At 42.6% G+C, this 25,213-nt stretch overlaps 31 non-coding genes across 31 annotated transcripts; all 31 read left to right on the top strand.

The window, feature by feature from the left end:
• Nucleotides 1-860: 860 nt before the first annotated feature.
• On the top strand, nucleotides 861-953 carry TRNAI-UAU (transfer RNA isoleucine (anticodon UAU)). Its single transcript is given in 2 exon segments — nucleotides 861-898; nucleotides 918-953. It is a non-coding gene; the product is annotated as a tRNA-Ile (tRNA).
• Nucleotides 954-1,369: 416 nt separating this feature from the next.
• Nucleotides 1,370-1,442, top strand: TRNAR-CCU (transfer RNA arginine (anticodon CCU)). The gene has a single exon. It is a non-coding gene; the product is annotated as a tRNA-Arg (tRNA).
• A 1,030-nt stretch (nucleotides 1,443-2,472) lies between these two features.
• TRNAI-UAU (transfer RNA isoleucine (anticodon UAU)) lies at nucleotides 2,473-2,565 on the top strand. Its single transcript is given in 2 exon segments — nucleotides 2,473-2,510; nucleotides 2,520-2,565. It is a non-coding gene; the product is annotated as a tRNA-Ile (tRNA).
• Nucleotides 2,566-2,981: 416 nt separating this feature from the next.
• TRNAR-CCU (transfer RNA arginine (anticodon CCU)) lies at nucleotides 2,982-3,054 on the top strand. The gene has a single exon. It is a non-coding gene; the product is annotated as a tRNA-Arg (tRNA).
• Nucleotides 3,055-4,084: 1,030 nt separating this feature from the next.
• Nucleotides 4,085-4,177, top strand: TRNAI-UAU (transfer RNA isoleucine (anticodon UAU)). Its single transcript is given in 2 exon segments — nucleotides 4,085-4,122; nucleotides 4,142-4,177. It is a non-coding gene; the product is annotated as a tRNA-Ile (tRNA).
• Nucleotides 4,178-4,583: 406 nt separating this feature from the next.
• TRNAR-CCU (transfer RNA arginine (anticodon CCU)) lies at nucleotides 4,584-4,656 on the top strand. The gene has a single exon. It is a non-coding gene; the product is annotated as a tRNA-Arg (tRNA).
• A 1,030-nt stretch (nucleotides 4,657-5,686) lies between these two features.
• TRNAI-UAU (transfer RNA isoleucine (anticodon UAU)) lies at nucleotides 5,687-5,779 on the top strand. The gene is given in 2 exon segments: nucleotides 5,687-5,724; nucleotides 5,744-5,779. It is a non-coding gene; the product is annotated as a tRNA-Ile (tRNA).
• Nucleotides 5,780-6,195: 416 nt separating this feature from the next.
• Nucleotides 6,196-6,268, top strand: TRNAR-CCU (transfer RNA arginine (anticodon CCU)). The gene has a single exon. It is a non-coding gene; the product is annotated as a tRNA-Arg (tRNA).
• Nucleotides 6,269-7,298: 1,030 nt separating this feature from the next.
• On the top strand, nucleotides 7,299-7,391 carry TRNAI-UAU (transfer RNA isoleucine (anticodon UAU)). Its single transcript is given in 2 exon segments — nucleotides 7,299-7,336; nucleotides 7,356-7,391. It is a non-coding gene; the product is annotated as a tRNA-Ile (tRNA).
• A 406-nt stretch (nucleotides 7,392-7,797) lies between these two features.
• TRNAR-CCU (transfer RNA arginine (anticodon CCU)) lies at nucleotides 7,798-7,870 on the top strand. The gene has a single exon. It is a non-coding gene; the product is annotated as a tRNA-Arg (tRNA).
• A 1,033-nt stretch (nucleotides 7,871-8,903) lies between these two features.
• TRNAI-UAU (transfer RNA isoleucine (anticodon UAU)) lies at nucleotides 8,904-8,996 on the top strand. Its single transcript is given in 2 exon segments — nucleotides 8,904-8,941; nucleotides 8,961-8,996. It is a non-coding gene; the product is annotated as a tRNA-Ile (tRNA).
• Nucleotides 8,997-9,412: 416 nt separating this feature from the next.
• On the top strand, nucleotides 9,413-9,485 carry TRNAR-CCU (transfer RNA arginine (anticodon CCU)). Its single transcript has one exon. It is a non-coding gene; the product is annotated as a tRNA-Arg (tRNA).
• A 1,030-nt stretch (nucleotides 9,486-10,515) lies between these two features.
• On the top strand, nucleotides 10,516-10,608 carry TRNAI-UAU (transfer RNA isoleucine (anticodon UAU)). The gene is given in 2 exon segments: nucleotides 10,516-10,553; nucleotides 10,573-10,608. It is a non-coding gene; the product is annotated as a tRNA-Ile (tRNA).
• A 406-nt stretch (nucleotides 10,609-11,014) lies between these two features.
• Nucleotides 11,015-11,087, top strand: TRNAR-CCU (transfer RNA arginine (anticodon CCU)). The gene has a single exon. It is a non-coding gene; the product is annotated as a tRNA-Arg (tRNA).
• Nucleotides 11,088-12,117: 1,030 nt separating this feature from the next.
• On the top strand, nucleotides 12,118-12,210 carry TRNAI-UAU (transfer RNA isoleucine (anticodon UAU)). Its single transcript is given in 2 exon segments — nucleotides 12,118-12,155; nucleotides 12,175-12,210. It is a non-coding gene; the product is annotated as a tRNA-Ile (tRNA).
• Nucleotides 12,211-12,626: 416 nt separating this feature from the next.
• Nucleotides 12,627-12,699, top strand: TRNAR-CCU (transfer RNA arginine (anticodon CCU)). The gene has a single exon. It is a non-coding gene; the product is annotated as a tRNA-Arg (tRNA).
• A 1,030-nt stretch (nucleotides 12,700-13,729) lies between these two features.
• On the top strand, nucleotides 13,730-13,822 carry TRNAI-UAU (transfer RNA isoleucine (anticodon UAU)). Its single transcript is given in 2 exon segments — nucleotides 13,730-13,767; nucleotides 13,787-13,822. It is a non-coding gene; the product is annotated as a tRNA-Ile (tRNA).
• A 729-nt stretch (nucleotides 13,823-14,551) lies between these two features.
• TRNAR-CCU (transfer RNA arginine (anticodon CCU)) lies at nucleotides 14,552-14,624 on the top strand. Its single transcript has one exon. It is a non-coding gene; the product is annotated as a tRNA-Arg (tRNA).
• A 1,033-nt stretch (nucleotides 14,625-15,657) lies between these two features.
• On the top strand, nucleotides 15,658-15,750 carry TRNAI-UAU (transfer RNA isoleucine (anticodon UAU)). The gene is given in 2 exon segments: nucleotides 15,658-15,695; nucleotides 15,715-15,750. It is a non-coding gene; the product is annotated as a tRNA-Ile (tRNA).
• A 416-nt stretch (nucleotides 15,751-16,166) lies between these two features.
• Nucleotides 16,167-16,239, top strand: TRNAR-CCU (transfer RNA arginine (anticodon CCU)). The gene has a single exon. It is a non-coding gene; the product is annotated as a tRNA-Arg (tRNA).
• Nucleotides 16,240-17,269: 1,030 nt separating this feature from the next.
• Nucleotides 17,270-17,362, top strand: TRNAI-UAU (transfer RNA isoleucine (anticodon UAU)). The gene is given in 2 exon segments: nucleotides 17,270-17,307; nucleotides 17,327-17,362. It is a non-coding gene; the product is annotated as a tRNA-Ile (tRNA).
• A 416-nt stretch (nucleotides 17,363-17,778) lies between these two features.
• On the top strand, nucleotides 17,779-17,851 carry TRNAR-CCU (transfer RNA arginine (anticodon CCU)). Its single transcript has one exon. It is a non-coding gene; the product is annotated as a tRNA-Arg (tRNA).
• Nucleotides 17,852-18,193: 342 nt separating this feature from the next.
• Nucleotides 18,194-18,286, top strand: TRNAI-UAU (transfer RNA isoleucine (anticodon UAU)). The gene is given in 2 exon segments: nucleotides 18,194-18,231; nucleotides 18,251-18,286. It is a non-coding gene; the product is annotated as a tRNA-Ile (tRNA).
• A 1,125-nt stretch (nucleotides 18,287-19,411) lies between these two features.
• TRNAR-CCU (transfer RNA arginine (anticodon CCU)) lies at nucleotides 19,412-19,484 on the top strand. Its single transcript has one exon. It is a non-coding gene; the product is annotated as a tRNA-Arg (tRNA).
• A 1,076-nt stretch (nucleotides 19,485-20,560) lies between these two features.
• TRNAR-CCU (transfer RNA arginine (anticodon CCU)) lies at nucleotides 20,561-20,633 on the top strand. Its single transcript has one exon. It is a non-coding gene; the product is annotated as a tRNA-Arg (tRNA).
• Nucleotides 20,634-21,663: 1,030 nt separating this feature from the next.
• On the top strand, nucleotides 21,664-21,756 carry TRNAI-UAU (transfer RNA isoleucine (anticodon UAU)). Its single transcript is given in 2 exon segments — nucleotides 21,664-21,701; nucleotides 21,721-21,756. It is a non-coding gene; the product is annotated as a tRNA-Ile (tRNA).
• A 416-nt stretch (nucleotides 21,757-22,172) lies between these two features.
• TRNAR-CCU (transfer RNA arginine (anticodon CCU)) lies at nucleotides 22,173-22,245 on the top strand. Its single transcript has one exon. It is a non-coding gene; the product is annotated as a tRNA-Arg (tRNA).
• Nucleotides 22,246-23,275: 1,030 nt separating this feature from the next.
• TRNAI-UAU (transfer RNA isoleucine (anticodon UAU)) lies at nucleotides 23,276-23,368 on the top strand. Its single transcript is given in 2 exon segments — nucleotides 23,276-23,313; nucleotides 23,333-23,368. It is a non-coding gene; the product is annotated as a tRNA-Ile (tRNA).
• A 416-nt stretch (nucleotides 23,369-23,784) lies between these two features.
• Nucleotides 23,785-23,857, top strand: TRNAR-CCU (transfer RNA arginine (anticodon CCU)). The gene has a single exon. It is a non-coding gene; the product is annotated as a tRNA-Arg (tRNA).
• Nucleotides 23,858-24,199: 342 nt separating this feature from the next.
• TRNAI-UAU (transfer RNA isoleucine (anticodon UAU)) lies at nucleotides 24,200-24,292 on the top strand. Its single transcript is given in 2 exon segments — nucleotides 24,200-24,237; nucleotides 24,257-24,292. It is a non-coding gene; the product is annotated as a tRNA-Ile (tRNA).
• Nucleotides 24,293-24,708: 416 nt separating this feature from the next.
• On the top strand, nucleotides 24,709-24,781 carry TRNAR-CCU (transfer RNA arginine (anticodon CCU)). Its single transcript has one exon. It is a non-coding gene; the product is annotated as a tRNA-Arg (tRNA).
• The last annotated feature ends 432 nt before the right edge of the window (nucleotides 24,782-25,213 follow it).

Here is a 25,213-nt window from a genome sequence, read left to right as displayed (position 1 = left end):
CTCTTGTCCAATACCAAATCTCCTGCAATGTTTCAGCCAAACAATGTCTTCAACTCCCCACAAAGGAAAAGCTGCTTTTATTAGGAAGGAGCTTTGCATTTTGTCCGACGTTCTCCTGACATCCCATTGTGGCATGCAAATCCGGTGGGCTAAAATCTTCAAGCAAAAAGGCCATCCTGACAAGTAGCGTTGGTAAGACGTGTTTTTCCTGATGTATCAACATATATGAATAGCAATCAGCATCACTCCTTAGAGGTGTGCCTCCTTTGCTTCACATGACATGGCGTTGTTGCATTTTTTGAGATTTGCACTGATAGCCACTGCTCTGGGACATGTTCAGAAGTCTTCTTGCCGCAAACAGTCAGAAACAGAATCTCATGTGAATCCGCAGCTTTTCTGCCAAATAGAGCATTAAAATGCTCAACACAGTGTCTGGATAGTGGCATTTTAAATGTATTAACAACTCTTGTGTTTTATCTGGGTTTACGCACAAACTGACTTTGGTCCAAAGGTACTTGGTATTTGGTATTACCTTCCACTTCTTGGTTTACAGTGGACCTTTTAGTAACTTTTCAAGCCTGCATGAATATATTCCTAACACGTCACAATAGCAGTTGCAATATCATTTTTTCTTTCAAAAAAGTTTTACTTTTTATTTTTAAAAAACTGTCCTTGAGCTCCAGTCAAGTGGCTTTGGCAGTGTTTTTTTTCTAGGAGCACTTATAAGCTACCATTTCTTGCTATGAGAGAAAATCAATTCTCTTTTGTCTGGGGTAAGCAGGATTTTAGGTTTTGGATCACTTGGAGGTCTGTTTTAAACCGAGGAGAGATGGATAATGGATCTTTCGGATGACGCCCGCGCTCTAGTGGCGCAATCGGTTAGCGCGCGGTACTTATATGGCAGTACTTGTTGAGCAATGCCGAGGTTGTGAGTTCGAGCCTCACCTGGAGCATGCTTTTGCTTGCTTTTTGCCTTTCTTAATGGAAAATGTCGTCTGCAATTGCACCCTACGGCCTGAGAACTTTACCACAAGGCAGTAAGCGCCCAAGGAAACTTAAGGTTCTTTCCTCAGTGGTGCTTGAATGAGTTGTCTTTCAGTTACACTGACCACATTCTTTAAACTCTGGACCAAAACTGATAACGAGAATGTGCGCCTTCTACTTGTTGAAAAGAGGCGTGGAGCGCTGCGACATGGCTTTTCCCTTTCAGAAAGCTCATTCTTCTAACTTTGTAGCTCAAACCACTTGCAATTCTGTAGCAAGTTTGCAAGGGAAAATAAATCAAAGACTTTGCCACCCTTACCTTGTAAAGTAAGAGAAAGGATGACTTATGAATGAAAAAAAAAGGGTTTGCATGCATCCAGTGCAAGCCCCAGTGGCCTAATGGATAAGGCACTGGCCTCCTAAGCCAGGGATTGTGGGTTCGAGTCCCATCTGGGGTGCTCGAGAACTTGCTTGGCTCTGTCTAAAGCAAGGCTTTCAAATAAAATCTTTAGAAGTTCCCTTTCCTGATGCCTTAATTAATATGTGTGCCTCTTACTAGTAGAACTCACAATTAGTTGAGCATCATGCTATCAGCTGAACAGAATCTTCTGCAAGATGGCTACAAGTCCTCTTGTCCAATACCAAATCTCCTGCAATGTTTCTGCCAAACAATGTCTTCAACTCCCCACAAAGGAAAAGCTGCTTTTATTAGGAAGGAGCTTTGCATTTTGTCCGACGTTCTCCTGACATCCCATTGTGGCATGCAAATCCGGTGGGCTAAAATCTTCAAGCAAAAAGGCCATCCTGACAAGTAGCGTTGGTAAGACGTGTTTTTCCTGATGTATCAACATATATGAATAGCAATCAGCATCACTCCTTAGAGGTGTGCCTCCTTTGCTTCACATGACATGGCGTTGTTGCATTTTTTGAGATTTGCACTGATAGCCACTGCTCTGGGACATGTTCAGAAGTCTTCTTGCCGCAAACAGTCAGAAACAGAATCTCATGTGAAGCCGCAGCTTTTCTGCCAAATAGAGCATTAAAATGCTCAACACAGTGTCTGGATAGTGGCATTTTAAATGTATTAACAACTCTTGTGTTTTATCTGGGTTTACGCACAAACTGACTTTGGTCCAAAGGTACTTGGTATTTGGTATTACCTTCCACTTCTTGGTTTACAGTGGACCTTTTAGTAACTTTTCAAGCCTGCATGAATATATTCCTAACACGTCACAATAGCAGTTGCAATATCATTTTTTCTTTCAAAAAAGTTTTACTTTTTATTTTTAAAAAACTGTCCTTGAGCTCCAGTCAAGTGGCTTTGGCAGTGTTTTTTTTCTAGGAGCACTTATAAGCTACCATTTCTTGCTATGAGAGAAAATCAATTCTCTTTTGTCTGGGGTAAGCAGGATTTTAGGTTTTGGATCACTTGGAGGTCTGTTGTAAACCGAGGAGAGATGGATAATGGATCTTTCGGATGACGCCCGCGCTCCAGTGGCGCAATCGGTCAGCGCGCGATACTTATATGGCAGTACTTGTTGAGCAATGCAGAGGTTGTGAGTTCGAGCCTCACCTGGAGCATGCTTTTTCTTGCTTTTTGCCTTTCTTAATGGAAAATGTCGTCTGCACTTGCACCCTACGGCCTGGGAACTTTACCACAAGGCAGTAAGCGCCCAAAGAAACTTAAGGTTCTTTCCTCAGTGGTGCTTGAATGAGTTGTCTTTCAGTTACACTGACCACATTCTTTAAACTCTGGACCAAAACTGATAACGAGAATGTGCGCCTTCTACTTGTTGAAAAGAGGCGTGGAGCGCTGCGACATGGCTTTTCCCTTTCAGAAAGCTCATTCTTCTAACTTTGTAGCTCAAACCACTTGCAATTCTGTAGCAAGTTTGCAAGGGAAAATAAATCAAAGACTTTGCCACCCTTACCTTGTAAAGTAAGAGAACGGATGACTTATGAATGAAAAAAAAAGGGTTTGCAGGCATCCAATGCAAGCCCCAGTGGCCTAATGGATAAGGCACTGGCCTCCTAAGCCAGGGATTGTGGGTTCGAGTCCCATCTGGGGTGCTCCAGAACTTGCTTGGCTCTGTCTAAAGCAAGGCTTTCAAATAAAATCTTTAGAAGTTCCCTTTCCTGATGCCTTAATTAATATGTGTGCCTCTTATTAGTAGAACTCACAATTAGTTGAGCATCATGCTATCAGCTGAACAGAATCTTCTGCAAGATGGCTACAAGTCCTCTTGTCCAATACCAAATCTCCTGCAATGTTTCTGCCAAACAATGTCTTCAACTCCCCACAAAGGAAAAGCTGCTTTTATTAGGAAGGAGCTTTGCATTTTGTCCGACGTTCTCCTGACATCCCATTGTGGCATGCAAATCCGGTGGGCTAAAATCTTCAAGCAAAAAGGCCATCCTGACAAGTAGCGTTGGTAAGACGTGTTTTTCCTGATGTATCAACATATATGAATAGCAATCAGCATCACTCCTTAGAGGTGTGCCTCCTTTGCTTCACATGACATGGCGTTGTTGCATTTTTTGAGATTTGCACTGATAGCCACTGCTCTGGGACATGTTCAGAAGTCTTCTTGCCGCAAACAGTCAGAAACAGAATCTCATGTGAATCCGCAGCTTTTCTGCCAAATAGAGCATTAAAATGCTCACCACAGTGTCTGGATAGTGGCATTTTAAATGTATTAACAACTCTTGTGTTTTATCTGGGTTTACGCACAAACTGACTTTGGTCCAAAGGTACTTGGTATTTGGTATTACCTTCCACTTCTTGGTTTACAGTGGACCTTTTAGTAACTTTTCAAGCCTGCATGAATATATTCCTAACACGTCACAATAGCAGTTGCAATATCATTTTTTCTTTCAAAAAAGTTTTACTTTTTATTTTTAAAAAACTGTCCTTGAGCTCCAGTCAAGTGGCTTTGGCAGTGTTTTTTTTCTAGGAGCACTTATAAGCTACCATTTCTTGCTATGAGAGAAAATCAATTCTCTTTTGTCTGGGGTAAGCAGGATTTTAGGTTTTGGATCACTTGGAGGTCTGTTTTAAACCGAGGAGAGATGGATAATGGATCTTTCGGATGACGCCAGCGCTCCAGTGGCGCAATCGGTCAGCGCGCGGTACTTATATGGCAGTACTTGTTGAGCAATGCCGAGGTTGTGAGTTCGAGCCTCACCTGGAGCATGCTTTTTGCCTTTCTTAATGGAAAATGTCGTCTGCACTTGCACCCTACGGCCTGAGAACTTTACCACAAGGCAGTAAGCGCCCAAAGAAACTTAAGGTTCTTTCCTCAGTGGTGCTTGAATGAGTTGTCTTTCAGTTACACTGACCACATTCTTTAAACTCTGGACCAAAACTGATAACGAGAATGTGCGCCTTCTACTTGTTGAAAAGAGGCGTGGAGCGCTGCGACATGGCTTTTCCCTTTCAGAAAGCTCATTCTTCTAACTTTGTAGCTCAAACCACTTGCAATTCTGTAGCAAGTTTGCAAGGGAAAATAAATCAAAGACTTTGCCACCCTTACCTTGTAAAGTAAGAGAACGGATGACTTATGAATGAAAAAAAAAGGGTTTGCATGCGTCCAGTGCAAGCCCCAGTGGCCTAATGGATAAGGCACTGGCCTCCTAAGCCAGGGATTGTGGGTTCGAGTCCCATCTGGGGTGCTCGAGAACTTGCTTGGCTCTGTCTAAAGCAAGGCTTTCAAATAAAATCTTTAGAAGTTCCCTTTCCTGATGCCTTAATTAATATGTGTGCCTCTTACTAGTAGAACTCACAATTAGTTGAGCATCATGCTATCAGCTGAACAGAATCTTCTGCAAGATGGCTACAAGTCCTCTTGTCCAATACCAAATCTCCTGCAATGTTTCTGCCAAACAATGTCTTCAACTCCCCACAAAGGAAAAGCTGCTTTTATTAGGAAGGAGCTTTGCATTTTGTCCGACGTTCTCCTGACATCCCATTGTGGCATGCAAATCCGGTGGGCTAAAATCTTCAAGCAAAAAGGCCATCCTGACAAGTAGCGTTGGTAAGACGTGTTTTTCCTGATGTATCAACATATATGAATAGCAATCAGCATCACTCCTTAGAGGTGTGCCTCCTTTGCTTCACATGACATGGCGTTGTTGCATTTTTTGAGATTTGCACTGATAGCCACTGCTCTGGGACATGTTCAGAAGTCTTCTTGCCGCAAACAGTCAGAAACAGAATCTCATGTGAATCCGCAGCTTTTCTGCCAAATAGAGCATTAAAATGCTCAACACAGTGTCTGGATAGTGGCATTTTAAATGTATTAACAACTCTTGTGTTTTATCTGGGTTTACGCACAAACTGACTTTGGTCCAAAGGTACTTGGTATTTGGTATTACCTTCCACTTCTTGGTTTACAGTGGACCTTTTAGTAACTTTTCAAGCCTGCATGAATATATTCCTAACACGTCACAATAGCAGTTGCAATATCATTTTTTCTTTCAAAAAAGTTTTACTTTTTATTTTTAAAAAACTGTCCTTGAGCTCCAGTCAAGTGGCTTTGGCAGTGTTTTTTTTCTAGGAGCACTTATAAGCTACCATTTCTTGCTATGAGAGAAAATCAATTCTCTTTTGTCTGGGGTAAGCAGGATTTTAGGTTTTGGATCACTTGGAGGTCTGTTTTAAACCGAGGAGAGATGGATAATGGATCTTTCGGATGACGCCCGCGCTCTAGTGGCGCAATCGGTTAGCGCGCGGTACTTATATGGCAGTACTTGTTGAGCAATGCCGAGGTTGTGAGTTCGAGCCTCACCTGGAGCATGCTTTTGCTTGCTTTTTGCCTTTCTTAATGGAAAATGTCGTCTGCACTTGCACCCTACGGCCTGAGAACTTTACCACAAGGCAGTAAGCGCCCAAAGAAACTTAAGGTTCTTTCCTCAGTGGTGCTTGAATGAGTTGTCTTTCAGTTACACTGACCACATTCTTTAAACTCTGGACCAAAACTGATAACGAGAATGTGCGCCTTCTACTTGTTGAAAAGAGGCGTGGAGCGCTGCGACATGGCTTTTCCCTTTCAGAAAGCTCATTCTTCTAACTTTGTAGCTCAAACCACTTGCAATTCTGTAGCAAGTTTGCAAGGGAAAATAAATCAAAGACTTTGCCACCCTTACCTTGTAAAGTAAGAGAACGGATGACTTATGAATGAAAAAAAAAGGGTTTGCATGCATCCAGTGCAAGCCCCAGTGGCCTAATGGATAAGGCACTGGCCTCCTAAGCCAGGGATTGTGGGTTCGAGTCCCATCTGAGGTGCTCGAGAACTTGCTTGGCTCTGTCTAAAGCAAGGCTTTCAAATAAAATCTTTAGAAGTTCCCTTTCCTGATGCCTTAATTAATATGTGTGCCTCTTACTAGTAGAACTCACAATTAGTTGAGCATCATGCTGTCAGCTGAACAGAATCTTCTGCAAGATGGCTACAAGTCCTCTTGTCCAATACCAAATCTCCTGCAATGTTTCTGCCAAACAATGTCTTCAACTCCCCACAAAGGAAAAGCTGCTTTTATTAGGAAGGAGCTTTGCATTTTGTCCGACGTTCTCCTGACATCCCATTGTGGCATGCAAATCCGGTGGGCTAAAATCTTCAAGCAAAAAGGCCATCCTGACAAGTAGCGTTGGTAAGACGTGTTTTTCCTGATGTATCAACATATATGAATAGCAATCAGCATCACTCCTTAGAGGTGTGCCTCCTTTGCTTCACATGACATGGCGTTGTTGCATTTTTTGAGATTTGCACTGATAGCCACTGCTCTGGGACATGTTCAGAAGTCTTCTTGCCGCAAACAGTCAGAAACAGAATCTCATGTGAAGCCGCAGCTTTTCTGCCAAATAGAGCATTAAAATGCTCACCACAGTGTCTGGATAGTGGCATTTTAAATGTATTAACAACTCTTGTGTTTTATCTGGGTTTACGCACAAACTGACTTTGGTCCAAAGGTACTTGGTATTTGGTATTACCTTCCACTTCTTGGTTTACAGTGGACCTTTTAGTAACTTTTCAAGCCTGCATGAATATATTCCTAACACGTCACAATAGCAGTTGCAATATCATTTTTTCTTTCAAAAAAGTTTTACTTTTTATTTTTAAAAAACTGTCCTTGAGCTCCAGTCAAGTGGCTTTGGCAGTGTTTTTTTTCTAGGAGCACTTATAAGCTACCATTTCTTGCTATGAGAGAAAATCAATTCTCTTTTGTCTGGGGTAAGCAGGATTTTAGGTTTTGGATCACTTGGAGGTCTGTTTTAAACCGAGGAGAGATGGATAATGGATCTTTCGGATGACGCCAGCGCTCCAGTGGCGCAATCGGTCAGCGCGCGGTACTTATATGGCAGTACTTGTTGAGCAATGCCGAGGTTGTGAGTTCGAGCCTCACCTGGAGCATGCTTTTTGCCTTTCTTAATGGAAAATGTCGTCTGCACTTGCACCCTACGGCCTGAGAACTTTACCACAAGGCAGTAAGCGCCCAAAGAAACTTAAGGTTCTTTCCTCAGTGGTGCTTGAATGAGTTGTCTTTCAGTTACACTGACCACATTCTTTAAACTCTGGACCAAAACTGATAACGAGAATGTGCACCTTCTACTTGTTGAAAAGAGGCGTGGAGCGCTGCGACATGGCTTTTCCCTTTCAGAAAGCTCATTCTTCTAACTTTGTAGCTCAAACCACTTGCAATTCTGTAGCAAGTTTGCAAGGGAAAATAAATCAAAGACTTTGCCACCCTTACCTTGTAAAGTAAGAGAACGGATGACTTATGAATGAAAAAAAAAGGGTTTGCATGCATCCAGTGCAAGCCCCAGTGGCCTAATGGATAAGGCACTGGCCTCCTAAGCCAGGGATTGTGGGTTTGAGTCCCATCTGGGGTGCTCGAGAACTTGCTTGGCTCTGTCTAAAGCAAGGCTTTCAAATAAAATCTTTAGAAGTTCCCTTTCCTGATGCCTTAATTAATATGTGTGCCTCTTACTAGTAGAACTCACAATTAGTTGAGCATCATGCTATCAGCTGAACAGAATCTTCTGCAAGATGGCTACAAGTCCTCTTGTCCAATACCAAATCTCCTGCAATGTTTCTGCCAAACAATGTCTTCAACTCCCCACAAAGGAAAAGCTGCTTTTATTAGGAAGGAGCTTTGCATTTTGTCCGACGTTCTCCTGACATCCCATTGTGGCATGCAAATCCGGTGGGCTAAAATCTTCAAGCAAAAAGGCCATCCTGACAAGTAGCGTTGGTAAGACGTGTTTTTCCTGATGTATCAACATATATGAATAGCAATCAGCATCACTCCTTAGAGGTGTGCCTCCTTTGCTTCACATGACATGGCGTTGTTGCATTTTTTGAGATTTGCACTGATAGCCACTGCTCTGGGACATGTTCAGAAGTCTTCTTGCCGCAAACAGTCAGAAACAGAATCTCATGTGAATCCGCAGCTTTTCTGCCAAATAGAGCATTAAAATGCTCAACACAGTGTCTGGATAGTGGCATTTTAAATGTATTAACAACTCTTGTGTTTTATCTGGGTTTACGCACAAACTGACTTTGGTCCAAAGGTACTTGGTATTTGGTATTACCTTCCACTTCTTGGTTTACAGTGGACCTTTTAGTAACTTTTAGTAACTTTTGCATGAATATATTCCTAACACGTCACAATAGCAGTTGCAATATCATTTTTTCTTTCAAAAAAGTTTTACTTTTTATTTTTAAAAAACTGTCCTTGAGCTCCAGTCAAGTGGCTTTGGCAGTGTTTTTTTTCTAGGAGCACTTATAAGCTACCATTTCTTGCTATGAGAGAAAATCAATTCTCTTTTGTCTGGGGTAAGCAGGATTTTAGGTTTTGGATCACTTGGAGGTCTGTTTTAAACCGAGGAGAGATGGATAATGGATCTTTCAGATGATGCCCGCGCTCCAGTGGCGCAATCGGTCAGCGCGCGGTACTTATATGGCAGTACTTGTTGAGCAATGCCGAGGTTGTGAGTTCGAGCCTCACCTGGAGCATCCTTTTTCTTGCTTTTTGCCTTTCTTAATGGAAAATGTCGTCTGCACTTGCACCCTACGGCCTGAGAACTTTACCACAAGGCAGTAAGCGCCCAAAGAAACTTAAGGTTCTTTCCTCAGTGGTGCTTGAATGAGTTGTCTTTCAGTTACACTGACCACATTCTTTAAACTCTGGACCAAAACTGATAACGAGAATGTGCGCCTTCTACTTGTTGAAAAGAGGCGTGGAGCGCTGCGACATGGCTTTTCCCTTTCAGAAAGCTCATTCTTCTAACTTTGTAGCTCAAACCACTTGCAATTCTGTAGCAAGTTTGCAAGGGAAAATAAATCAAAGACTTTGCCACCCTTACCTTGTAAAGTAAGAGAACGGATGACTTATGAATGAAAAAAAAAGGGTTTGCATGCATCCAGTGCAAGCCCCAGTGGCCTAATGGATAAGGCACTGGCCTCCTAAGCCAGGGATTGTGGGTTCGAGTCCCATCTGAGGTGCTCGAGAACTTGCTTGGCTCTGTCTAAAGCAAGGCTTTCAAATAAAATCTTTAGAAGTTCCCTTTCCTGATGCCTTAATTAATATGTGTGCCTCTTACTAGTAGAACTCACAATTAGTTGAGCATCATGCTATCAGCTGAACAGAATCTTCTGCAAGATGGCTACAAGTCCTCTTGTCCAATACCAAATCTCCTGCAATGTTTCTGCCAAACAATGTCTTCAACTCCCCACAAAGGAAAAGCTGCTTTTATTAGGAAGGAGCTTTGCATTTTGTCCGACGTTCTCCTGACATCCCATTGTGGCATGCAAATCCGGTGGGCTAAAATCTTCAAGCAAAAAGGCCATCCTGACAAGTAGCGTTGGTAAGACGTGTTTTTCCTGATGTATCAACATATATGAATAGCAATCAGCATCACTCCTTAGAGGTGTGCCTCCTTTGCTTCACATGACATGGCGTTGTTGCATTTTTTGAGATTTGCACTGATAGCCACTGCTCTGGGACATGTTCAGAAGTCTTCTTGCCGCAAACAGTCAGAAACAGAATCTCATGTGAAGCCGCAGCTTTTCTGCCAAATAGAGCATTAAAATGCTCACCACAGTGTCTGGATAGTGGCATTTTAAATGTATTAACAACTCTTGTGTTTTATCTGGGTTTACGCACAAACTGACTTTGGTCCAAAGGTACTTGGTATTTGGTATTACCTTCCACTTCTTGGTTTACAGTGGACCTTTTAGTAACTTTTCAAGCCTGCATGAATATATTCCTAACACGTCACAATAGCAGTTGCAATATCATTTTTTCTTTCAAAAAAGTTTTACTTTTTATTTTTAAAAAACTGTCCTTGAGCTCCAGTCAAGTGGCTTTGGCAGTGTTTTTTTTCTAGGAGCACTTATAAGCTACCATTTCTTGCTATGAGAGAAAATCAATTCTCTTTTGTCTGGGGTAAGCAGGATTTTAGGTTTTGGATCACTTGGAGGTCTGTTTTAAACCGAGGAGAGATGGATAATGGATCTTTCGGATGACGCCAGCGCTCCAGTGGCGCAATCGGTCAGCGCGCGGTACTTATATGGCAGTACTTGTTGAGCAATGCCGAGGTTGTGAGTTCGAGCCTCACCTGGAGCATGCTTTTTGCCTTTCTTAATGGAAAATGTCGTCTGCACTTGCACCCTACGGCCTGAGAACTTTACCACAAGGCAGTAAGCGCCCAAAGAAACTTAAGGTTCTTTCCTCAGTGGTGCTTGAATGAGTTGTCTTTCAGTTACACTGACCACATTCTTTAAACTCTGGACCAAAACTGATAACGAGAATGTGCGCCTTCTACTTGTTGAAAAGAGGCGTGGAGCGCTGCGACATGGCTTTTCCCTTTCAGAAAGCTCATTCTTCTAACTTTGTAGCTCAAACCACTTGCAATTCTGTAGCAAGTTTGCAAGGGAAAATAAATCAAAGACTTTGCCACCCTTACCTTGTAAAGTAAGAGAACGGATGACTTATGAATGAAAAAAAAAGGGTTTGCATGCATCCAGTGCAAGCCCCAGTGGCCTAATGGATAAGGCACTGGCCTCCTAAGCCAGGGATTGTGGGTTTGAGTCCCATCTGGGGTGCTCGAGAACTTGCTTGGCTCTGTCTAAAGCAAGGCTTTCAAATAAAATCTTTAGAAGTTCCCTTTCCTGATGCCTTAATTAATATGTGTGCCTCTTACTAGTAGAACTCACAATTAGTTGAGCATCATGCTATCAGCTGAACAGAATCTTCTGCAAGATGGCTACAAGTCCTCTTGTCCAATACCAAATCTCCTGCAATGTTTCTGCCAAACAATGTCTTCAACTCCCCACAAAGGAAAAGCTGCTTTTATTAGGAAGGAGCTTTGCATTTTGTCCGACGTTCTCCTGACATCCCATTGTGGCATGCAAATCCGGTGGGCTAAAATCTTCAAGCAAAAAGGCCATCCTGACAAGTAGCGTTGGTAAGACGTGTTTTTCCTGATGTATCAACATATATGAATAGCAATCAGCATCACTCCTTAGAGGTGTGCCTCCTTTGCTTCACATGACATGGCGTTGTTGCATTTTTTGAGATTTGCACTGATAGCCACTGCTCTGGGACATGTTCAGAAGTCTTCTTGCCGCAAACAGTCAGAAACAGAATCTCATGTGAATCCGCAGCTTTTCTGCCAAATAGAGCATTAAAATGCTCAACACAGTGTCTGGATAGTGGCATTTTAAATGTATTAACAACTCTTGTGTTTTATCTGGGTTTACGCACAAACTGACTTTGGTCCAAAGGTACTTGGTATTTGGTATTACCTTCCACTTCTTGGTTTACAGTGGACCTTTTAGTAACTTTTCAAGCCTGCATGAATATATTCCTAACACGTCACAATAGCAGTTGCAATATCATTTTTTCTTTCAAAAAAGTTTTACTTTTTATTTTTAAAAAACTGTCCTTGAGCTCCAGTCAAGTGGCTTTGGCAGTGTTTTTTTTCTAGGAGCACTTATAAGCTACCATTTCTTGCTATGAGAGAAAATCAATTCTCTTTTGTCTGGGGTAAGCAGGATTTTAGGTTTTGGATCACTTGGAGGTCTGTTCTAAACCGAGGAGAGATGGATAATGGATCTTTCGGATGACGCCTGCGCTCCAGTGGCGCAATCGGTCAGTGCGCGGTACTTATATGGCAGTACTTGTTGAGCAATGCTGAGGTTGTGAGTTCGAGCCTCACCTGGAGCATGCTTTTTCTTGCTTTTTGCCTTTCTTAATGGAAAATGTCGTCTGCACTTGCACCCTACGGCCTGAGAACTTTACCACAAGGCAGTAAGCGCCCAAAGAAACTTAAGGTTCTTTCCTCAGTGGTGCTTGAATGAGTTGTCTTTCAGTTACACTGACCACATTCTTTAAACTCTGGACCAAAACTGATAACGAGAATGTGCGCCTTCTACTTGTTGAAAAGAGGCGTGGAGCGCTGCGACATGGCTTTTCCCTTTCAGAAAGCTCATTCTTCTAACTTTGTAGCTCAAACCACTTGCAATTCTGTAGCAAGTTTGCAAGGGAAAATAAATCAAAGACTTTGCCACCCTTACCTTGTAAAGTAAGAGAACGGATGACTTATGAATGAAAAAAAAAGGGTTTGCATGCATCCAGTGCAAGCCCCAGTGGCCTAATGGATAAGGCACTGGCCTCCTAAGCCAGGGATTGTGGGTTCGAGTCCCATCTGGGGTGCTCGAGAACTTGCTTGGCTCTGTCTAAAGCAAGGCTTTCAAATAAAATCTTTAGAAGTTCCCTTTCCTGATGCCTTAATTAATATGTGTGCCTCTTACTAGTAGAACTCACAATTAGTTGAGCATCATGCTATCAGCTGAACAGAATCTTCTGCAAGATGGCTACAAGTCCTCTTGTCCAATACCAAATCTCCTGCAATGTTTCTGCCAAACAATGTCTTCAACTCCCCACAAAGGAAAAGCTGCTTTTATTAGGAAGGAGCTTTGCATTTTGTCCGACGTTCTCCTGACATCCCATTGTGGCATGCAAATCCGGTGGGCTAAAATCTTCAAGCAAAAAGGCCATCCTGACAAGTAGCGTTGGTAAGACGTGTTTTTCCTGATGTATCAACATATATGAATAGCAATCAGCATCACTCCTTAGAGGTGTGCCTCCTTTGCTTCACATGACATGGCGTTGTTGCATTTTTTGAGATTTGCACTGATAGCCACTGCTCTGGGACATGTTCAGAAGTCTTCTTGCCGCAAACAGTCAGAAACAGAATCTCATGTGAATCCGCAGCTTTTCTGCCAAATAGAGCATTAAAATGCTCAACACAGTGTCTGGATAGTGGCATTTTAAATGTATTAACAACTCTTGTGTTTTATCTGGGTTTACGCACAAACTGACTTTGGTCCAAAGGTACTTGGTATTTGGTATTACCTTCCACTTCTTGGTTTACAGTGGACCTTTTAGTAACTTTTCAAGCCTGCATGAATATATTCCTAACACGTCACAATAGCAGTTGCAATATCATTTTTTCTTTCAAAAAAGTTTTACTTTTTATTTTTAAAAAACTGTCCTTGAGCTCCAGTCAAGTGGCTTTGGCAGTGTTTTTTTTCTAGGAGCACTTATAAGCTACCATTTCTTGCTATGAGAGAAAATCAATTCTCTTTTGTCTGGGGTAAGCAGGATTTTAGGTTTTGGATCACTTGGAGGTCTGTTTTAAACCGAGGAGAGATGGATAATGGATCTTTCGGATGACGCCAGCGCTCCAGTGGCGCAATCGGTCAGCGCGCGGTACTTATATGGCAGTACTTGTTGAGCAATGCCGAGGTTGTGAGTTCGAGCCTCACCTGGAGCATGCTTTTTGCCTTTCTTAATGGAAAATGTCGTCTGCACTTGCACCCTACGGCCTGAGAACTTTACCACAAGGCAGTAAGCGCCCAAAGAAACTTAAGGTTCTTTCCTCAGTGGTGCTTGAATGAGTTGTCTTTCAGTTACACTGACCACATTCTTTAAACTCTGGACCAAAACTGATAACGAGAATGTGCGCCTTCTACTTGTTGAAAAGAGGCGTGGAGCGCTGCGACATGGCTTTTCCCTTTCAGAAAGCTCATTCTTCTAACTTTGTAGCTCAAACCACTTGCAATTCTGTAGCAAGTTTGCAAGGGAAAATAAATCAAAGACTTTGCCACCCTTACCTTGTAAAATGTCGTCTGCACTTGCACCCTACGGCCTGAGAACTTTACCACAAGGCAGTAAGCGCCCAAAGAAACTTAAGGTTCTTTCCTCAGTGGTGCTTGAATGAGTTGTCTTTCAGTTACACTGACCACATTCTTTAAACTCTGGACCAAAACTGATAACGAGAATGTGCGCCTTCTACTTGTTGAAAAGAGGCGTGGAGCGCTGCGACATGGCTTTTCCCTTTCAGAAAGTTCATTCTTCTAACTTTGTAGCTCAAACCACTTGCAATTCTGTAGCAAGTTTGCAAGGGAAAATAAATCAAAGACTTTGCCACCCTTACCTTGTAAAGTAAGAGAACGGATGACTTATGAATGAAAAAAAAAGGGTGTGCATGCATCCAGTGCAAGCCCCAGTGGCCTAATGGATAAGGCACTGGCCTCCTAAGCCAGGGATTGTGGGTTCGAGTCCCATCTGGGGTGCTCGAGAATTTGCTTGGCTCTGTCTAAAGCAAGGCTTTCAAATAAAATCTTTAGAAGTTCCCTTTCCTGATGCCTTAATTAATATGTGTGCCTCTTACTAGTAGAACTCACAATTAGTTGAGCATCATGCTATCAGCTGAACAGAATCTTCTGCAAGATGGCTACAAGTCCTCTTGTCCAATACCAAATCTCCTGCAATGTTTCTGCCAAACAATGTCTTCAACTCCCCACAAAGGAAAAGCTGCTTTTATTAGGAAGGAGCTTTGCATTTTGTCCGACGTTCTCCTGACATCCCATTGTGGCATGCAAATCCGGTGGGCTAAAATCTTCAAGCAAAAAGGCCATCCTGACAAGTAGCGTTGGTAAGACGTGTTTTTCCTGATGTATCAACATATATGAATAGCAATCAGCATCACTCCTTAGAGGTGTGCCTCCTTTGCTTCACATGACATGGCGTTGTTGCATTTTTTGAGATTTGCACTGATAGCCACTGCTCTGGGACATGTTCAGAAGTCTTCTTGCCGCAAACAGTCAGAAACAGAATCTCATGTGAATCCGCAGCTTTTCTGCCAAATAGAGCATTAAAATGCTCAACACAGTGTCTGGATAGTGGCATTTTAAATGTATTAACAACTCTTGTGTTTTATCTGGGTTTACGCACAAACTGACTTTGGTCCAAAGGTACTTGGTATTTGGTATTACCTTCCACTTCTTGGTTTACAGTGGACCGTTTAGTAACTTTTAGTAACTTTTGCATGAATATATTCCTAACACGTCACAATAGCAGTTGCAATATCATTTTTTCTTTCAAAAAAGTTTTACTTTTTATTTTTAAAAAACTGTCCTTGAGCTCCAGTCAAGTGGCTTTGGCAGTGGTTTTTTTCTAGGAGCACTTATAAGCTACCATTTCTTGCTATGAGAGAAAATCAATTCTCTTTTGTCTGGGGTAAGCAGGATTTTAGGTTTTGGATCACTTGGAGGTCTGTTTTAAACCGAGGAGAGATGGATAATGGATCTTTTGGATGACGCCCGTGCTCCAGTGGCGCAATCGGTCAGCGCGCGGTACTTATATGGCAGTACTTGTTGAGCAATGCCGAGGTTGTGAGTTCGAGTCTCACCTGGAGCATGCTTTTTCTTGCTTTTTGCCTTTCTTAATGGAAAATGTCGTCTGCACTTGCACCCTACGGCCTGAGAACTTTACCACAAGGCAGTAAGCGCCCAAAGAAACTTAAGGTTCTTTCCTCAGTGGTGCTTGAATGAGTTGTCTTTCAGTTACACTGACCACATTCTTTAAACTCTGGACCAAAACTGATAACGAGAATGTGCGCCTTCTACTTGTTGAAAAGAGGCGTGGAGCGCTGCGACATGGCTTTTCCCTTTCAGAAAGCTCATTCTTCTAACTTTGTAGCTCAAACCACTTGCAATTCTGTAGCAAGTTTGCAAGGGAAAATAAATCAAAGACTTTGCCACCCTTACCTTGTAAAGTAAGAGAACGGATGACTTATGAATGAAAAAAAAAGGGTTTGCATGCATCCAGTGCAAGCCCCAGTGGCCTAATGGATAAGGCACTGGCCTCCTAAGCCAGGGATTGTGGGTTCGAGTCCCATCTGGGGTGCTCGAGAACTTGCTTGGCTCTGTCTAAAGCAAGGCTTTCAAATAAAATCTTTAGAAGTTCCCTTTCCTGATGCCTTAATTAATATGTGTGCCTCTTACTAGTAGAACTCACAATTAGTTGAGCATCATGCTATCAGCTGAACAGAATCTTCTGCAAGATGGCTACAAGTCCTCTTGTCCAATACCAAATCTCCTGCAATGTTTCTGCCAAACAATGTCTTCAACTCCCCACAAAGGAAAAGCTGCTTTTATTAGGAAGGAGCTTTGCATTTTGTCCGACGTTCTCCTGACATCCCATTGTGGCATGCAAATCCGGTGGGCTAAAATCTTCAAGCAAAAAGGCCATCCTGACAAGTAGCGTTGGTAAGACGTGTTTTTCCTGATGTATCAACATATATGAATAGCAATCAGCATCACTCCTTAGAGGTGTGCCTCCTTTGCTTCACATGACATGGCGTTGTTGCATTTTTTGAGATTTGCACTGATAGCCACTGCTCTGGGACATGTTCAGAAGTCTTCTTGCCGCAAACAGTCAGAAACAGAATCTCATGTGAATCCGCAGCTTTTCTGCCAAATAGAGCATTAAAATGCTCAACACAGTGTCTGGATAGTGGCATTTTAAATGTATTAACAACTCTTGTGTTTTATCTGGGTTTACGCACAAACTGACTTTGGTCCAAAGGTACTTGGTATTTGGTATTACCTTCCACTTCTTGGTTTACAGTGGACCTTTTAGTAACTTTTCAAGCCTGCATGAATATATTCCTAACACGTCACAATAGCAGTTGCAATATCATTTTTTCTTTCAAAAAAGTTTTACTTTTTATTTTTAAAAAACTGTCCTTGAGCTCCAGTCAAGTGGCTTTGGCAGTGTTTTTTTTCTAGGAGCACTTATAAGCTACCATTTCTTGCTATGAGAGAAAATCAATTCTCTTTTGTCTGGGGTAAGCAGGATTTTAGGTTTTGGATCACTTGGAGGTCTGTTTTAAACCGAGGAGAGATGGATAATGGATCTTTCGGATGACGCCAGCGCTCCAGTGGCGCAATCGGTCAGCGCGCGGTACTTATATGGCAGTACTTGTTGAGCAATGCCGAGGTTGTGAGTTCGAGCCTCACCTGGAGCATGCTTTTTCTTGCTTTTTGCCTTTCTTAATGGAAAATGTCGTCTGCACTTGCACCCTACGGCCTGAGAACTTTACCACAAGGCAGTAAGCGCCCAAAGAAACTTAAGGTTCTTTCCTCAGTGGTGCTTGAATGAGTTGTCTTTCAGTTACACTGACCACATTCTTTAAACTCTGGACCAAAACTGATAACGAGAATGTGCGCCTTCTACTTGTTGAAAAGAGGCGTGGAGCGCTGCGACATGGCTTTTCCCTTTCAGAAAGCTCATTCTTCTAACTTTGTAGCTCAAACCACTTGCAATTCTGTAGCAAGTTTGCAAGGGAAAATAAATCAAAGACTTTGCCACCCTTACCTTTTAAAGTAAGAGAACGGATGACTTATGAATGAAAAAAAAAGGGTTTGCATGCATCCAGTGCAAGCCCCAGTGGCCTAATGGATAAGGCACTGGCCTCCTAAGCCAGGGATTGTGGGTTCGAGTCCCATCTGGGGTGCTCGAGAACTTGCTTGGCTCTGTCTAAAGCAAGGCTTTCAAATAAAATCTTTAGAAGTTCCCTTTCCTGATGCCTTAATTAATATGTGTGCCTCTTACTAGTAGAACTCACAATTAGTTGAGCATCATGCTATAAGCTGAACAGAATCTTCTGCAAGATGGCTACAAGTCCTCTTGTCCAATACCAAATCTCCTGCAATGTTTCCATTTCTACCATTTCTTGCTATGAGAGAAAATCAATTCTCTTTTGTCTGGGGTAAGCAGGATTTTAGGTTTTGGATCACTTGGAGGTCTGTTTTAAACCGAGGAGAGATGGATAATGGATCTTTCGGATGACGCCCGCGCTCCAGTGGCGCAATCGGTCAGCGCGCGGTACTTATATGGCAGTACTTGTTGAGCAATGCCGAGGTTGTGAGTTCGAGCCTCACCTGGAGCATGCTTTTTCTTGCTTTTTGCCTTTCTTAATGGAAAATGTCGTCTGCACTTGCACCCTACGGCCTGAGAACTTTACCACAAGGCAGTAAGCGCCCAAAGAAACTTAAGGTTCTTTCCTCAGTGGTGCTTGAATGAGTTGTCTTTCAGTTACACTGACCACATTCTTTAAACTCTGGACCAAAACTGATAACGAGAATGTGCGCCTTCTACTTGTTGAAAAGAGGCGTGGAGCGCTGCGACATGGCTTTTCCCTTTCAGAAAGCTCATTCTTCTAACTTTGTAGCTCAAACCACTTGCAATTCTGTAGCAAGTGGCGCAATCGGTCAGCGCGCGGTACTTATATGGCAGTACTTGTTGAGCAATGCCGAGGTTGTGAGTTCGAGCCTCACCTGGAGCATGCTTTTTGCCTTTCTTAATGGAAAATGTCGTCTGCACTTGCACCCTACGGCCTGAGAACTTTACCACAAGGCAGTAAGCGCCCAAAGAAACTTAAGGTTCTTTCCTCAGTGGTGCTTGAATGAGTTGTCTTTCAGTTACACTGACCACATTCTTTAAACTCTGGACCAAAACTGATAACGAGAATGTGCGCCTTCTACTTGTTGAAAAGAGGCGTGGAGCGCTGCGACATGGCTTTTCCCTTTCAGAAAGCTCATTCTTCTAACTTTGTAGCTCAAACCACTTGCAATTCTGTAGCAAGTTTGCAAGGGAAAATAAATCAAAGACTTTGCCACCCTTACCTTGTAAAATGTCGTCTGCACTTGCACCCTACGGCCTGAGAACTTTACCACAAGGCAGTAAGCGCCCAAAGAAACTTAAGGTTCTTTCCTCAGTGGTGCTTGAATGAGTTGTCTTTCAGTTACACTGACCACATTCTTTAAACTCTGGACCAAAACTGATAACGAGAATGTGCGCCTTCTACTTGTTGAAAAGAGGCGTGGAGCGCTGCGACATGGCTTTTCCCTTTCAGAAAGTTCATTCTTCTAACTTTGTAGCTCAAACCACTTGCAATTCTGTAGCAAGTTTGCAAGGGAAAATAAATCAAAGACTTTGCCACCCTTACCTTGTAAAGTAAGAGAACGGATGACTTATGAATGAAAAAAAAAGGGTGTGCATGCATCCAGTGCAAGCCCCAGTGGCCTAATGGATAAGGCACTGGCCTCCTAAGCCAGGGATTGTGGGTTCGAGTCCCATCTGGGGTGCTCGAGAATTTGCTTGGCTCTGTCTAAAGCAAGGCTTTCAAATAAAATCTTTAGAAGTTCCCTTTCCTGATGCCTTAATTAATATGTGTGCCTCTTACTAGTAGAACTCACAATTAGTTGAGCATCATGCTATCAGCTGAACAGAATCTTCTGCAAGATGGCTACAAGTCCTCTTGTCCAATACCAAATCTCCTGCAATGTTTCTGCCAAACAATGTCTTCAACTCCCCACAAAGGAAAAGCTGCTTTTATTAGGAAGGAGCTTTGCATTTTGTCCGACGTTCTCCTGACATCCCATTGTGGCATGCAAATCCGGTGGGCTAAAATCTTCAAGCAAAAAGGCCATCCTGACAAGTAGCGTTGGTAAGACGTGTTTTTCCTGATGTATCAACATATATGAATAGCAATCAGCATCACTCCCAGTAAGCGCCCAAAGAAACTTAAGGTTCTTTCCTCAGTGGTGCTTGAATGAGTTGTCTTTCAGTTACACTGACCACATTCTTTAAACTCTGGACCAAAACTGATAACGAGAATGTGCGCCTTCTACTTGTTGAAAAGAGGCGTGGAGCGCTGCGACATGGCTTTTCCCTTTCAGAAAGCTCATTCTTCTAACTTTGTAGCTCAAACCACTTGCAATTCTGTAGCAAGTTTGCAAGGGAAAATAAATCAAAGACTTTGCCACCCTTACCTTGTAAAATGTCGTCTGCACTTGCACCCTACGGCCTGAGAACTTTACCACAAGGCAGTAAGCGCCCAAAGAAACTTAAGGTTCTTTCCTCAGTGGTGCTTGAATGAGTTGTCTTTCAGTTACACTGACCACATTCTTTAAACTCTGGACCAAAACTGATAACGAGAATGTGCGCCTTCTACTTGTTGAAAAGAGGCGTGGAGCGCTGCGACATGGCTTTTCCCTTTCAGAAAGCTCATTCTTCTAACTTTGTAGCTCAAACCACTTGCAATTCTGTAGCAAGTTTGCAAGGGAAAATAAATCAAAGACTTTGCCACCCTTACCTTGTAAAGTAAGAGAACGGATGACTTATGAATGAAAAAAAAAGGGTTTGCATGCATCCAGTGCAAGCCCCAGTGGCCTAATGGATAAGGCACTGGCCTCCTAAGCCAGGGATTGTGGGTTCAAGTCCCATCTGGGGTGCTCGAGAACTTGCTTGGCTCTGTCTAAAGCAAGGCTTTCAAATAAAATCTTTAGAAGTTCCCTTTCCTGATGCCTTAATTAATATGTGTACCTCTTACTAGAAGAACTCACAATTAGTTGAGCATCATGCTATCAGCTGAACAGAATCTTCTGCAAGATGGCTACAAGTCCTCTTGTCCAATACCAAATCTCCTGCAATATTTCTGCCAAACAATGTCTTCAACTCCCCACAAAGGAAAAGTTGCTTTTATTAGGAAGGAGCTTTGCATTTTGTCCGACGTTCTCCTGACATCCCATTGTGGCATGCAAATCCGGTGGGCTAAAATCTTCAAGCAAAAAGGCCATCTTGACAAGTAGCGTTGGTAAGACGTGTTTTTCCTGATGTATCAACATATATGAATAGCAATCAGCATCACTCCTTAGAGGTGTGCATCCTTTGCTTCACATGACATGGCGTTGTTGCATTTTTTGAGATTTGCACTGATAGCCACTGCTCTGGGACATGTTCAGAAGTCTTCTTGCCGCAAACAGTCAGAAACAGAATCTCATGTGAATCCGCAGCTTTTCTGCCAAATAGAGCATTAAAATGCTCAACACAGTGTCTGGATAGTGGCATTTTAAATGTATTAACAACTCTTGTGTTTTATCTGGGTTTACGCACAAACTGACTTTGGTCCAAAGGTACTTGGTATTTGGTATTACCTTCCACTTCTTGGTTTACAGTGGACCTTTTAGTAACTTTTCAAGCCTGCATGAATATATTCCTAACACGTCACAATAGCAGTTGCAATATCATTTTTTCTTTCAAAAAAGTTTTACTTTTTATTTTTAAAAAACTGTCCTTGAGCTCCAGTCAAGTGGCTTTGGCAGTGTTTTTTTTCTAGGAGCACTTATAAGCTACCATTTCTTGCTATGAGAGAAAATCAATTCTCTTTTGTCTGGGGTAAGCAGGATTTTAGGTTTTGGATCACTTGGAGGTCTGTTTTAAACCGAGGAGAGATGGATAATGGATCTTTTGGATGACGCCCGTGCTCCAGTGGCGCAATCGGTCAGCGCGCGGTACTTATATGGCAGTACTTGTTGAGCAATGCCGAGGTTGTGAGTTCGAGCCTCACCTGGAGCATGCTTTTTCTTGCTTTTTGCCTTTCTTAATGGAAAATGTCGTCTGCACTTGCACCCTACGGCCTGAGAACTTTACCACAAGGCAGTAAGCGCCCAAAGAAACTTAAGGTTCTTTCCTCAGTGGTGCTTGAATGAGTTGTCTTTCAGTTACACTGACCACATTCTTTAAACTCTGGACCAAAACTGATAACGAGAATGTGCGCCTTCTACTTGTTGAAAAGAGGCGTGGAGCGCTGCGACATGGCTTTTCCCTTTCAGAAAGCTCATTCTTCTAACTTTGTAGCTCAAACCACTTGCAATTCTGTAGCAAGTTTGCAAGGGAAAATAAATCAAAGACTTTGCCACCCTTACCTTGTAAAGTAAGAGAACGGATGACTTATGAATGAAAAAAAAAGGGTTTGCATGCATCCAGTGCAAGCCCCAGTGGCCTAATGGATAAGGCACTGGCCTCCTAAGCCAGGGATTGTGGGTTCGAGTCCCATCTGGGGTGCTCGAGAACTTGCTTGGCTCTGTCTAAAGCAAGGCTTTCAAATAAAATCTTTAGAAGTTCCCTTTCCTGATGCCTTAATTAATATGTGTGCCTCTTACTAGTAGAACTCACAATTAGTTGAGCATCATGCTATCAGCTGAACAGAATCTTCTGCAAGATGGCTACAAGTCCTCTTGTCCAATACCAAATCTCCTGCAATGTTTCTGCCAAACAATGTCTTCAACTCCCCACAAAGGAAAAGCTGCTTTTATTAGGAAGGAGCTTTGCATTTTGTCCGACGTTCTCCTGACATCCCATTGTGGCATGCAAATCCGGTGGGCTAAAATCTTCAAGCAAAAAGGCCATCCTGACAAGTAGCGTTGGTAAGACGTGTTTTTCCTGATGTATCAACATATATGAATAGCAATCAGCATCACTCCTTAGAGGTGTGCCTCCTTTGCTTCACATGACATGGCGTTGTTGCATTTTTTGAGATTTGCACTGATAGCCACTGCTCTGGGACATGTTCAGAAGTCTTCTTGCCGCAAACAGTCAGAAACAGAATCTCATGTGAATCCGCAGCTTTTCTGCCAAATAGAGCATTAAAATGCTCAACACAGTGTCTGGATAGTGGCATTTTAAATGTATTAACAACTCTTGTGTTTTATCTGGGTTTACGCACAAACTGACTTTGGTCCAAAGGTACTTGGTATTTGGTATTACCTTCCACTTCTTGGTTTACAGTGGACCTTTTAGTAACTTTTCAAGCCTGCATGAATATATTCCTAACACGTCACAATAGCAGTTGCAATATCATTTTTTCTTTCAAAAAAGTTTTACTTTTTATTTTTAAAAAACTGTCCTTGAGCTCCAGTCAAGTGGCTTTGGCAGTGTTTTTTTTCTAGGAGCACTTATAAGCTACCATTTCTTGCTATGAGAGAAAATCAATTCTCTTTTGTCTGGGGTAAGCAGGATTTTAGGTTTTGGATCACTTGGAGGTCTGTTTTAAACCGAGGAGAGATGGATAATGGATCTTTCGGATGACGCCAGCGCTCCAGTGGCGCAATCGGTCAGCGCGCGGTACTTATATGGCAGTACTTGTTGAGCAATGCCGAGGTTGTGAGTTCGAGCCTCACCTGGAGCATGCTTTTTCTTGCTTTTTGCCTTTCTTAATGGAAAATGTCGTCTGCACTTGCACCCTACGGCCTGAGAACTTTACCACAAGGCAGTAAGCGCCCAAAGAAACTTAAGGTTCTTTCCTCAGTGGTGCTTGAATGAGTTGTCTTTCAGTTACACTGACCACATTCTTTAAACTCTGGACCAAAACTGATAACGAGAATGTGCGCCTTCTACTTGTTGAAAAGAGGCGTGGAGCGCTGCGACATGGCTTTTCCCTTTCAGAAAGCTCATTCTTCTAACTTTGTAGCTCAAACCACTTGCAATTCTGTAGCAAGTTTGCAAGGGAAAATAAATCAAAGACTTTGCCACCCTTACCTTTTAAAGTAAGAGAACGGATGACTTATGAATGAAAAAAAAAGGGTTTGCATGCATCCAGTGCAAGCCCCAGTGGCCTAATGGATAAGGCACTGGCCTCCTAAGCCAGGGATTGTGGGTTTGAGTCCCATCTGGGGTGCTCGAGAACTTGCTTGGCTCTGTCTAAAGCAAGGCTTTCAAATAAAATCTTTAGAAGTTCCCTTTCCTGATGCCTTAATTAATATGTGTGCCTCTTACTAGTAGAACTCACAATTAGTTGAGCATCATGCTATAAGCTGAACAGAATCTTCTGCAAGATGGCTACAAGTCCTCTTGTCCAATACCAAATCTCCTGCAATGTTTCCATTTCTACCATTTCTTGCTATGAGAGAAAATCAATTCTCTTTTGTCTGGGGTAAGCAGGATTTTAGGTTTTGGATCACTTGGAGGTCTGTTTTAAACCGAGGAGAGATGGATAATGGATCTTTCGGATGACGCCCGCGCTCCAGTGGCGCAATCGGTCAGCGCGCGGTACTTATATGGCAGTACTTGTTGAGCAATGCCGAGGTTGTGAGTTCGAGCCTCACCTGGAGCATGCTTTTTCTTGCTTTTTGCCTTTCTTAATGGAAAATGTCGTCTGCACTTGCACCCTACGGCCTGAGAACTTTACCACAAGGCAGTAAGCGCCCAAAGAAACTTAAGGTTCTTTCCTCAGTGGTGCTTGAATGAGTTGTCTTTCAGTTACACTGACCACATTCTTTAAACTCTGGACCAAAACTGATAACGAGAATGTGCGCCTTCTACTTGTTGAAAAGAGGCGTGGAGCGCTGCGACATGGCTTTTCCCTTTCAGAAAGCTCATTCTTCTAACTTTGTAGCTCAAACCACTTGCAATTCTGTAGCAAGTTTGCAAGGGAAAATAAATCAAAGACTTTGCCACCCTTACCTTGTAAAGTAAGAGAACGGATGACTTATGAATGAAAAAAAAAGGGTTTGCATGCATCCAGTGCAAGCCCCAGTGGCCTAATGGATAAGGCACTGGCCTCCTAAGCCAGGGATTGTGGGTTCGAGTCCCATCTGGGGTGCTCGAGAACTTGCTTGGCTCTTTCTAAAGCAAGGCTTTCAAATAAAATCTTTAGAAGTTCCCTTTCCTGATGCCTTAATTAATATGTGTGCCTCTTACTAGTAGAACTCACAATTAGTTGAGCATCATGCTATCAGCTGAACAGAATCTTCTGCAAGATGGCTACAAGTCCTCTTGTCCAATACCAAATCTCCTGCAATGTTTCTGCCAAACAATGTCTTCAACTCCCCACAAAGGAAAAGCTGCTTTTATTAGGAAGGAGCTTTGCATTTTGTCCGACGTTCTCCTGACATCCCATTGTGGCATGCAAATCCGGTGGGCTAAAATCTTCAAGCAAAAAGGCCATCCTGACAAGTAGCGTTGGTAAGACGTGTTTTTCCTGATGTATCAACATATATGAATAGCAATCAGCATCACTCCTTAGAGGTGTGCC

This window comes from Aquarana catesbeiana, linkage group LG03 (assembly GCF_042186555.1).
Source record: "Aquarana catesbeiana isolate 2022-GZ linkage group LG03, ASM4218655v1, whole genome shotgun sequence".
Lineage (NCBI taxonomy): Eukaryota > Metazoa > Chordata > Amphibia > Anura > Ranidae > Aquarana > Aquarana catesbeiana.
Note: the sequence above shows the minus strand (reverse complement) of the source record. Positions and strands in the feature narration are given on the sequence as shown.